General features: G+C 38.5%; 1 protein-coding gene across 2 annotated transcripts in view; it reads left to right on the forward strand.

The window, feature by feature from the left end:
- Positions 1-12,182, forward strand: part of SYCP1 (synaptonemal complex protein 1) — a 169,399-nt gene that overhangs the window by 134,797 nt on the left and 22,420 nt on the right. The window lies entirely within an intron of this gene.

Below are 12,182 nucleotides of genomic sequence, written 5' to 3' on the forward strand. Positions count from 1 at the left end.
GCATTTGTTCACTTTGTTTCCTGCATTTAATTCCTTTCTTCCTTTCTCCACCTATGGAAAACTTCACATATCTTTTATCTTGCAAAGGTGAGCTGACTGTATATAAGTATTCTCATAGTATTTTGCTCTTATATTAAAATAGTTATGTCACTCTGTGCCCCATTATATTTCAAGTTCCTCAAGGGCTGGGGTTATGTCTATTTATCTTTGTCTTTCCTTTATTTGAGCATAGTGCTTTGAAAATTTTCTGTTTTCGACAAATGTTTGTCAGAGAAATGACTAAGTGGCTTTCACTTCACCTGTGATTGTAGCATACATATTTACCTTTATCCTACTGTTTTAGTAAGAGAGGAATAATACTTCCTTGTATTAAACCACTCCTAATGTTCTTTCTTCCAGGTTCTTTTTCCAATTTTATTGAGATATAATTGACAGCACTGTATAAGTTTAAGGTGTACAGCATAATTTGACTTACATACATTGTAAAATGATAACCACAATAAGTTTAATTAACATCCATCATCTCATATAGATTAAGAAAAAGAAAGACAAAGAAAAAAAAGGTTTTTTCCTTGTGATGAGAACTCTTAGGATTTACTCTCTTAACAACTTTCAAATGTACCATACAGTAGTGTTAATGATAGTCATCATGTTATACATTACATCCCTAGTACTTGTCTTGTAACTGGATGTTTGTGCCTTTTGACCACCTTCATCCAGTTCCCCATCTCCCCAAACCCTGCATCTCATAACCATAAATCTAATCCCCTTCTCTGTGAATTTAGTTACATTTTGTTTTTTAAGATTCCACATATAAGTGATATCATATAGTATTTGTCTTTCTCTGTCTATTTCAGTTAGCATAATGCTCTCAAGGTCTATCCATGTTGTTACAAATGAAAGGATTTCCTTCTTTTTACGCCTGAATAATACTCCATTGTATATATATATACTGCATTTTCTCTATCCATTCTTCGTCTATGGACACTCAGGTTGTTTCCATGTCTTGGATGTTGTGAGTGCAGATATCTCTTCAACATAGTAATTTCATTTCCTTTGGATGTAGTCTCAGAAGTAGAATTGCTGACTTGTATGGTAGTTCTATTTTTAATTTTTTGAAGAATCTTTATACTGTTTTCTGTAGGGGCTGAACCAATTTACATTCCCAGCTGTAGTGCACAAGGGTTCTATTTTCTCTGCATCCATGCCAGCATTTATCTCTTGTTTTATTTGATAATAGCCATTCCAACAAGCATGAGGTAATATATCTTGTAGTACTTTTGATTTGCAGTTCCCTGATGATTAGTAATGTTGAATACCTTTTCATTTACTTGTTGGCCATTTATATATCTTCTTTGGAAAAATGTCTACTCAGGTCCTTTGCCAATTTTTAAATTGGATTGTTTGGCTTTTTGCTATTGAATTGTATGAGTTCTTTATATGTTTTTGACATTAACCCTTTATCACATATATGGTTTGCAAATATTTGGCAGTGTTTTGCATAGTTGGGGAAGCTAGGTGCTTACTTTCATGGTCTCACTTTTCCCCATGAGAAAAATTGCTGACTGACAGGTTCTCTCTGGGAACTGTGCTGTACTGTCTTGGGAGAGGGGGTGATGTGGGTAAAATGAAACCATTCTTCTTATCTTCTTCAGTGTGTTCAATCTGGGATTTTTTTTTTTTTTTTTGCTCTAATGGTGTGCTGGAAGTTCTCTTTTGTTTTTTTTTAAACATCTTTATTGAAGTATAATTGCTTTACAATGGTGTGTTAGTTTCTGCTTTATAACAAAGTCAATCAGTTATACATATACATATGTTCCCATATCTCTTTCCTCTTGCATCTCCCTCCCTCCCACCCTCCCCATCCCACCCCTCTAGGTGGTCACAAAGCACCGAGCTGATCTCCCTGTGCTATGCGACTGCTTCACACTAGCTATCTATTTTACATTTGGTAGTGTATATATGTCCATGCCACTCTCTCACCCTGTCACATCTCACCCCTCCCCCTCCCCATATCCTCAAGTCCATTCTCTAGTAGGTCTGTGTCTTTATTCCCGTCTTGCCACTAGGTTCTTCATGGCCTTTTTTTTTTTTTTCCTTAGATTCCATATATATGTGTTAGCATACTGTATTTGTTTTTCTCTTTCTGACTTACTTCACTGTGTATGACAGACTCTAACTCTATCCACCTCATTACAAATACCTCCATTTCATTTCTTTTTATGCCAGAGTAATATTCCATTGTATATATGTGCCACATCTTCTTTATCCATTCATCTGATGATGGACACTTAGGTTGCTTCCATGTCCTGGCTATTGTAAATAGAGCTGCAATGAACATTTTGGTACATGACTCTTTTTGAACTATGGTTTTCTCAGGGTATATGCCCAGTAGTGGGATTGCTGGGTCGTATGGTAGTTCTATTTGTAGTTTTTTAAGGAACCTCCATACTGTTCTCCATAGTGGCTGTATCAATTTACATTCCCACCAACAGTGCAAGAGTGTTCCCTTTCCTCCACACCCTCTCCAGCATTTATTGTTTCTAGATTTTTTGATGATGGCCATTCTGACCGGTGTGAGATGATATCTCATTGTAGTTTTGATTTGCATTTCTCTAATGATTAATGATGTTGAGCATTCTTTCATGTGTCTGTAGGCAATCTGTATATCTTCTTTGGAGAAATGTCTATTTAGGTCTTCTGCCCATTTTTGGATTGGGTTGTTCGTTTTTTTGTTATTGAGCTGCATGAGCTGCTTGTAAATCTTGGAGATTAATCCTTTGTCAGTTGCTTCATTTGCAAATATTTTCTCCCATTCTGAGGGTTGTCTTTTGGTCTTGTTTATGGTTTCCTTTGCTGTGCAAAAGCTTTTAAGTTTCATTAGGTCCCATTTGTTTATTTGTGTTTTTATTTCCATTTCTCTAGGAGCTGGGTCAAAAAGAATCTTGCTGTGATTTATGTCATAGAGTGTTCTGCCTATGTTTTCCTCTAAGAGTTTGATAGTGTCTGGCCTTACACTTAGGTCTTTAATCCATTTTGAGTTTATTTTTGTGTATGGTGTCAGGGAGTGTTCTAATTTCATACTTTTACATGTATCTGTCCAATTTTCCCAGCACCACTTATTGAAGAGGCTGTCTTTTCTCCACTGTATATGCTTGCCTCCTTTATCAAAGATAAGGTGACCATATGTGCATGGGTTTATCTCTGGGCTTTCTATCCTGTTCCATTCATCTATATTTCTGTTTTTGTGCCAGTACCAAACTGTCTTGATCACTGTAGCTTTGTAATATAGTCTGAAGTCAGGGAGCCTGATTCCTCCAGCTCCATTTTTCGTTCTCAAGATTGCTTTGGCTATTCGGGGTCTTTTGTGTTTCCATACAAATTGTGAAATTTTTTGTTCTAGTTCTGTGAAAAATGCCATTGGTAGTTTGATAGGGATTGCATTGAATCTGTAGATTGCTTTGGGTAGTAGAGTCATTTTCACAATGTTGATTCTTCCAATCCAAGAACACGGTATATCTCTCCATCTATTTGTATCATCTTTAATTTCTTTCATCAGTGTCTTATAATTTTCTGCATACAGGTCTTTTGTCTCCTTAGGTAGGTTTATTCCTAGATATTTTATTCTTTTTGTTGCAATGGTAAATGGGAGTGTTTTCTTAATTTCACTTTCAGATTTTTCGTCATTAGTGTATAGAAATGCAAGAGATTTCTGTGCATTAATTTTGTATCCTGCTACTTTACCAAATTCATTGATTAGCTCTAGTAGTTTTCTGGTAGCATCTTTAGGATTCTCTATGTATAGTATCATGTCATCTGCAAACAGTGACAACTTTACTTCTTCCTTTCCGATTTGGATTCCTTTTATTTCTTTTTCTTCTCTGATTGCTGTGGCTAACACTTCCAAAACTATGTTGAATAATAGTGGTGAGAGTGGGCAACCTTGTCTTGTTCCTGATCTTAGTGGAAATGGTTTCAGTTTTTCACCATTGAGGACAATGTTGGCTGTGGGTTTGTCATATATGGCCTTTATTATGCTGAGGAAAGTTCCCTCTATGCCTACTTTCTGCAGGGCTTTTATCATAAATGGGTGTTGAATTTTGTTGAAAGCTTTCTCTGCATCTATTGAGATGATCATATGGTTTTTCTCCTTCAGTTTGTTAATATGGTGTATCACGTTGATTGATTTGCGTATATTGAAGAATCCTTGCATTCCTGGGATAAACCCCACTTGATCATGGTGTATGATCCTTTTAATGTGCTGTTGGATTCTGTTTGCTAGTATTTTGTTGAGGATTTTTGCATCTATGTTCATCAGTGATATTGGCCTGTAGTTTTCTTTCTTTGTGACATCTTTGTCTGGTTTTGGTGTCAGGGTGATGGTGGCCTTGTAGAATGAGTTTGGGAGTGTTCCTCCCTCTGCAATATTTTGGAAGAGTTTGAGAAGGATAGGTGTTAGCTCTTCTCTAAATGTTTGATAGAATTCGCCTGTGAAGCCATCTGGTCCTGGGCTTTTGTTTGTTGGAAGATTTTTAATCACAGTTTCAATTTCAGTGTTTGTGATTGGTCTGTTCATATTTTCTATTTCTTCCTGGTTCCGTCTCGGCAGGTTGTGCATTTCTAAGAATCTGTCCCTTTCTTCCAGGTTGTCCATCTTATTGGCATAGAGTTGCTTGTAGTAATCTCTCATGATCGTTTGTATTTCTGCAGTGTCAGTGGTTACTTCTCCTTTTTCATTTCTAATTCTATTGATTTGAGTCTTCTCCCTTTTTCTCTTGATGAGTCTGGCTAATGGTTTATCAATTTTGTTTATCTTCTTGAAGAACCAGCTTTTAGTTTCATTGATTTTTGCTATTGTTTCCTTCATTTCTTTTTCATTTATTTCTGATCTGATCTTTATGATTTCTTTCCTTCTGCTAGCTTTGGGTTTTTTTGTTCTTCTTTCTCTAATTGCTTCAGGTGCAAGGTTAGGTTGTTTACTAGAGATGTTTCCTGTTTCTTGAGGTAGGCTTGTATTGCTATAAACTTCCCTCTTAGCACTGCTTTTGCTGCATCCCATAGGTTTTGGGTCGTCGTGTCTCCATTGTCATTTGTTTCTAGGTATTTTTTGATTTCCCCTTTGATTTCTTCAGTGATCACTTCGTTATTAAGTAGTGTATTGTGTAGCCTCCATGTGTTTGTATTTTTTACAGATCTTTTCCTGTAATTGATATCTAGTCTCATAGCGTTGTGGTCGGAAAAGATACTTGATATGATTTCAGTTTTCTTAAATTTACCAAGGTTTGATTTGTGACCCAAGGTATGATCTATCCTGGAGAATGTTCCATGAGCACTTGAGAAAAATGTGTATTCTGTTGTTTTTGGGTGGAATGTCCTATAAATATCAATTAAGTCTATCTTGTTTAATGTATCATTTAAAGCTTGTGTTTCCTTATTTATTTTCATTTTGGATGATCTGTCCATTGGTGAAAGTGGGGTGTTAAAGTCCCCTACTATGATTGTGTTGCTGTCAATTTCCCCTTTAATGGCTGTTAGTATTTGCCTTATGTATTGAGGTGCTCCTGTGTTGGGTGCATAGATATTTACAATTGTTATACCTTCCTCTTGGATCGATCCCTTGATCATTATATAGTGTCCTTCTTTGTCTCTTGTAATAGTCTTTATTTTAAAGTCTATTTTGTCTGATATGAGAATTGCTACTCCAGCTTTCTTTTGATTTCCATTTGCATGGAATATCTTTTTCCATCCCCTCACTTTCAGTCTGTATGTGTCTCTAGGTCGGAAGTGGGTCTCTTGTAGACAGCATATATATGGGTCTTGTTTTTGTATCCATTCAGCCAGTCTGTGTCTTTTGGTGGGAGCATTTAATCCATTTACATTTAAGGTAATTATCGATATGTATGTTCCTATTCCCATTTTCTTAGATATTTTGTGTTTGTTATTGTAGGTGTTTTCCTTCTCTTGTGTTTCTTGCCTAGAGAAGTTCCTTTAGCATTTGTTGTAAAGCTGGTTTGGTAGTGCTGAACTCTCTCAGCTTTTGCTTGTCTGTAAAGGTTTTAATTTCTCCATCAAATCTGAATGAGATCCTTGCTGGGTAGAGTAATCTTGGTTGTAGGTTTTTCTCCTTCATCACTTTAAGTATGTCCTGCCACTCCCTTCTGGCTTGCAGAGTTTCTGCTGAAAGATCAGCTGTTAACCTTATGGGGATTCCCTTGTGTGTTATTTGTTGTTTCTCCCTTGCTGCTTTTAATATGTTTTCTTTATATTTAATTTTTGACAGTTTGATTAATATGTGTCTTGGCGTGTTTCTCCTTGGATTTATCCTGTATGGGACTCTCTGTGCTTCCAGGACTTGATTAACTATTTCCTTTCCCATATTAGGGAAGTTTTCAACTATAATCTCTTCTAATATTTTCTCAGTCCCTTTCTTTTTCTCTTCTTCTTCTGGGACCCCTATAATTCGAATGTTGGTGCGTTTAATGTTGTCCCAGAGGTCTCTGAGACTGTCCTCAGTTCTTTTCCTTCTTTTTCTTTATCCTGCTCTGAAGTAGTTATTTCCACCATTTTATCTTCCAGGTCACTTATCCGTTCTTCTGCCTCAGTTATTCTGCTATTGATCCCATCTAGAGTATTTTTAATTTCATTTATTGTGTTTTTCATCGTTGCTTGGTTCCTCTTTAGTTCTTCTATGTCCTTGTTAAATGTTTCTTGCATTTTGTCTATTCTATTTCCAAGATTTTGGATCATCCTTACTATCATTATTCTGAATTCTTTTTCAGGTAGACTACCTATTTCCTCTTCATTTGTTAGGTCTGGTGTGTTTTGATCCTGCTCCTTCATCTGCTGTGTGTTTTTCTGTCGTCTCATTTTGCTTATCTTACTGTGTTTGGGGTCTCCTTTTCACAGGCTGCAGGTTCGTAGTTCCCGTTGTTTTTGGTATCTGTCCCCAGTGGCTAAGGTTGGTTCAGTGGGTTGTGTAGGCTTCCTGGTGGAGGGAACTAGTGCCTGTGTTCTGGTGGATGAGACTGGATCTTGTCTTTCTGGTGGGCACGTCCACGTCTGGTGGTGTATTTTGGGGTGTCTGTGGCCTTATTATGATTTTAGGCAGCCTCTCTGCTAATGGATGGGGCTGTGTTCCTGTCTTGCTAGTTGTTTGGCATAGGGTGTCCAGCACTGTAGCTTGCTGGTCATTGAGTGAAGCTGGGTCTTGATGTTGAGATGGAGATCTCTGAGAGATTTTCACCGTTTGGTATTACGTGGAGCTGGGAGGTCTCTTGTGGACCAGTGTCCTGAAGTTGGCTCTCCCACCTCAGAGGCACAGCCCTGATGCCTGGCTGGAGCACCAAGAGCCTTTCATTGACACGGCTCAGAGTAAAAGGGAGAAAAAATAGAAAGAAAGAGGATAAAATACAGTGAAGTAAAATAAAGCTATTATAAAGCAAAGCTATACAGACAAAATCTCACCCAGAAGCATATACATATACACTCACAAAAAAAGGAAAAGGGGAAAAATTAATATATCCTGCTCCCAAAGTCCACCTCCTGAATTTGGGATGATTCGTTGTCTATTCAGGTATTCAACAGATGCAGGCACATCAAGTTGTTTGTGGAGTTTTAATCCGCTGCTTCTGAGGCTGCTGGGAGAGATTTCCCGTTCTCTTCTTTGTTTGCACAGCTCCCGGGGTTCAGCTTTGGATTTGGACCTGCCTCTGTGTGTAGGTCGCCTGAGGGCGTCTGTTCCCCGCCCAGACAGAACTGGGTTAAAGGAGCAGCTGCTTCGGGGGCTCTGGCTCCCTCAGGCCGGGGGGAGGGAGGGATACGGATGTGGGGCGAGCCTGCGGCGGCAGAGGCCGGCGTGACGTTGCAGCAGCCCGAGGCACGCCGTGCGTTCTCCCGGGGAAGTTGTCCCCGGATCGCGGGAGCCTAGCTGTGGCGGCTGCACCGGCTCCCGAGAGGGGCGGTGTGGAGAGTGACCTGTGCTTGCACACAGGCTTCTTAGTGGCGGCAGCAGCAGCCTTAGCGTCTCATGCCCGTCTCTGGGGTCCGCGCTGATCGCCGCGGCTCGTGCCCGTCTCTGGAGTTCGTTTAGGCGGCGCTCTGAATCCCCTCTCCTTGCGCGCCGCGAAACAAAGAGGCAAGAAAAAGTCTCTTGCCTCTTGGCAGCTGCAGACTTTTTCCCGGACTCCCGGCTAGCTGTGGTGCACTAACCCCTTCAGGCTGTGTTCATGCCGCCAACCCCAGTCCTCTCCCTGCGATCCGACCGAAGCCTGAGCCTCAGCTCCCAGCCCCTGCCTGCCCCGGCGGGTGAGCAGACAAGCCTCTCGGGCTGGTGAGTGCTGCTCGGCACCGAGCCTCTGTGCAGGAGTCTCTCCGCTTTGCCCTCCGCACCCCTGTGGCTGCGCTCTCCTCCATGGCTCCGAAGCTTCCCCCCTCTGCCACCTGCAGTCTCTGCCTGCGAAGGGGCTTCCTAGTGTGTGGAAACCTTTCCTCCTTCACAGCTCCCTCCTACTGGTGCAGGTCCCGTCCCTATTCTTTTGTCTCTGTTATTTCTTTTTTCTTTTGCCCTACCCAAGTACGTGGGGAGTTTCTTGCCTTTTGGGAGGTCTGACGTTTTCTGCCAGCGTTCAGTGGGTGTTCTGTAGGAGCAGTTCCATGTGTAGATGTGTTTCTAATGTATCTGTGGGAAGGAAGGTGATCTCCGCGTCTTACTCTTCCGCCATCTCCTTCTCCTCCCTGGAAGTTCTCTTTCGGACTCCAGAACTTCCACAGAGGTATTCTCATCTATGGATGATTGTCAAAATCTGTGTTCTTGATGGGGAGGATGGTAAAAACGCCTATTCTGCCATTTTGCTGAAATCACTCTCCCCTTTTTCCTAATGTAAATATTTAGTACTATAAATTTCTCTCTCAGTACTGCTTTGGCTGTGTCCCGTATGTTTTGATATGTTGTGTTTTTGTGTTCATTCAGTTCTTATAATTTTATTTTTCTTTGAGACTTCTTCTTTGACCCATTGATTATTTAGAAGTTTGTTTTCAAATTTTCACGTGTTCAAAGATTTTCCTGTTGTCTCTCTGTTACTGATTTCTAGTTTGATTCCATTATGGTCAGAGAATACAATCTTTATGATTTCTGTATTTGTCTGTGGGATACTATAACAAAAATACCATAGATTGAATGGCTTAAACAACAAATATTATTTCTCACAGTTCTGGAGGCTGTAAGTCTGAGATCAGAGTGCCAGCGTGGTAAAGTTCTGGTCAGGGCCCATTTCCTGGCTTGAAGACAGTTACTTTCTTTCTATGTCCTCACATGGCTGAAAGAGAATGCTGGTTTCTTCAACTCTTTATAAGGGTACCAGTCCCATCGTGAGGGCTTCACCTCTATGACCTCATCCAAACCCAATTACTTCTCAAAGGCCCCACCTCCAAACGCCATTCCACACTGGGTATTAAGGCCTTGATATATGAATTTTGGGGGGGATACAAACATTTAGTCCATAGCAGTTTCATTCTTTTAAATTTGTTGAGGTTTGCTTTATGGCCCAGAATATGGTCTGTCTTGGTGAATGATCTGTAGGTGCTTGAAACAAATGTATGTTATGCTGTTGTTGGTGGAGTGTACTATAAATGTCAATTAAACCTAATTAGTTGGTTGTGTTGTTCAGGTTTTATACATTTTTGCTGACTTTCTGCCTAGTAATTTTATCAGTAGCTGAAAGAGGGGTGTTAAAGTCCCCAACTTTGTCTGTTTCCCTGCTCAGCTCTGAAAGTTTTTTAAAACAGTTTCACTGACATATAATTTATGTACTATATAATCATCCATTTAAAATGTACAATTCAGTGGTTTTTAAATATATTGACAGTTACTGACAGTTGTGCAACCATCACTGCTACGTAGTTTTAGAATATATGTATCAATCCCCCAGCAACAATTATACCTGCCCCTTTGCTCCCATCAACGAATTCACTAGCTCTAGTCAATCAATGATCTACTTTCTGTTTCTATAAGATTTACCTCTTCTGGATATTTCACTTAAATGAAATCATATAATATATGGTCTTGTTTCACTGAGCATAATGTCTTCAAGGTCCAACCATGTCCTAGCATATATCAGTACTTCATTCCTTTTTATTGCTGAATAATATTTTGTTATATGGGTATACTGTTTTATTTATCCATTTATCAATTGATAGAAATTTGGGTTGTTTCCATTTTGACTATTATGAATAATGCTGTTAAGAATATTTGTGTACAAGTTTTGTGAGGATATATGTTTTCATTTCTCTTGATTATATATGTAGGAGTAGAATTGCTGGGTAATATGGTGTCTCTATGTTTCATATTTTAAGATACTGCCCAACTGTTCTCTAAACCAACCGTACCATTTTGGATTCCCACTAGCAGTGCATGAAGGTCTCAATTTTTCCACAACCTCACCAATACTTGTTGTTGTCTTTTTTTGATATAATCATCCAGGTGGGTGTGGCATGGTATATCATTGTTGTTTTGATTTGTATTTCTTTAATGCCTAATGATGTTGATCATCTTTTCATGTGCTTTTGGCCATTTGTGTATCTTTTTTGGAGAAATATCTATTCAGATACTTTGCCTATTTTAAAATTAGGTTACTTATTTTTTTAGTATTGAGTTTTAAGAGTTCTTTGTATATTCTAGATACAAGTCCCTTATCTGATATAAGATTTTTAAACATTTTCTCCCATTCTTTGAATTGTCTTTTCAGTTTCTTGATGGTATCATTTGTAGCACAAAGTCTTTAATTTTGATGAAATTCAGTTTCAGTTCTTGGGAGAAATCCTACTTTGTCATGACATATAATCTTCTTTGTATTCTGCTAGATTTGGTTTGCTAGTATTTTGTTGAGGAATTTTTGCACCTAGATTCATAAGAAAGATTGGTCTGTAGTTTTTTTGTGATGATTTTTTCCTTAGGCTTCACATCTTTTAACCAACTCAGGTTGAAGCCCTGGAGCCCATGTGTCTATCCAACAGGATAAGCTATGGTTATTCATTTTTGCCATTTTTCCAATCTCTCTTCCAAGCTGTATTTCCTCACTTACCCAATTTTATGAGGGAAAAGATAAGAATATCATGATTTGGTATACCTCACTTACAAGGTGATGAGAGGTGGACCCAGGGATAAGGACAAAATTCACGTGGTTTTTCAATGAATCTCATATTTTTTATGTTTTCTGCTCCTTCAGGGGAATCTTTTCTTCTTTTTTACATTTTGTCTTTTGACTTTATTTCTAATATGTTCTATTTATTGGCAAGGATAATTAATTCTATACGGGCATGGTTGTTATGCTTTTTTGTCCAGACTAGAGAGACCAAAATGATAAGATTTAGTCATTTTTCATGCATTTCCTAGGCTTCTTTTTCCTGGACTGCCTGCTTATTCCCTCAGATCTCTTCTTACAAATTCAGGTATATTAGTGACAATTCTTCTCATTATTATATGTGTTCACTTTCACCAATACCACGTAAGTAGTGATTAGATTAGGAGACACCTTGAGTCAAATCAGCACAGCTGTACTCTGTATCTTTCTTGCTGAACCTTCACTAGAATCAGAGATTATGGCCTGATATGGTATGTTTCTGTTGTTGAATTCATTTTTGCCAGTTCTTGACTACTTACCTTTCCTCCCTCCCTTTATAGTTTTTTGTTAGTGTAGGGAGAGGAAGATTTTATAATCTGCCTTCACTCTTCCACCTTTACCAAACAGTTTGATCTACTGTATCAGTTTTTTTTGACATCTACTTTAACTTCGTTATATATTTTTTCTGTTTGATCACTCATGAGCTGAAAGAAGGAGTTAAGGGTTTATTACTGTTATATTTCTCTTCTTTGTGAGTTCTCAGCCAACTTTGCTTTACATGTTTTGATGAATACTATTCATTGTGTAAAAGTTTATACTAATTAATTGCTCCTTGGAAACTGTATCTTTCATCTTTGTCCTTTTTGCTTTGAAGCCAGCTTTGCCTGATATTTGTGTTGTGATCCTAACTTTCTTTTTGGACTTGTTTGTCTTATATGTTTTTGTCCATTTCTTATTAACCCTGATGGAGTCTAATCTGAGAGTCTCTTTTTATTTAGTAGCTTATTTTTCCCGATAGTATTTATTGATATGATACGTATTTTTAAATTATTCTTGCATTTCTGG

The sequence above is a fragment of the Balaenoptera musculus genome, chromosome 1, assembly GCF_009873245.2.
Source record: "Balaenoptera musculus isolate JJ_BM4_2016_0621 chromosome 1, mBalMus1.pri.v3, whole genome shotgun sequence".
Taxonomy (NCBI): domain Eukaryota; kingdom Metazoa; phylum Chordata; class Mammalia; order Artiodactyla; family Balaenopteridae; genus Balaenoptera; species Balaenoptera musculus.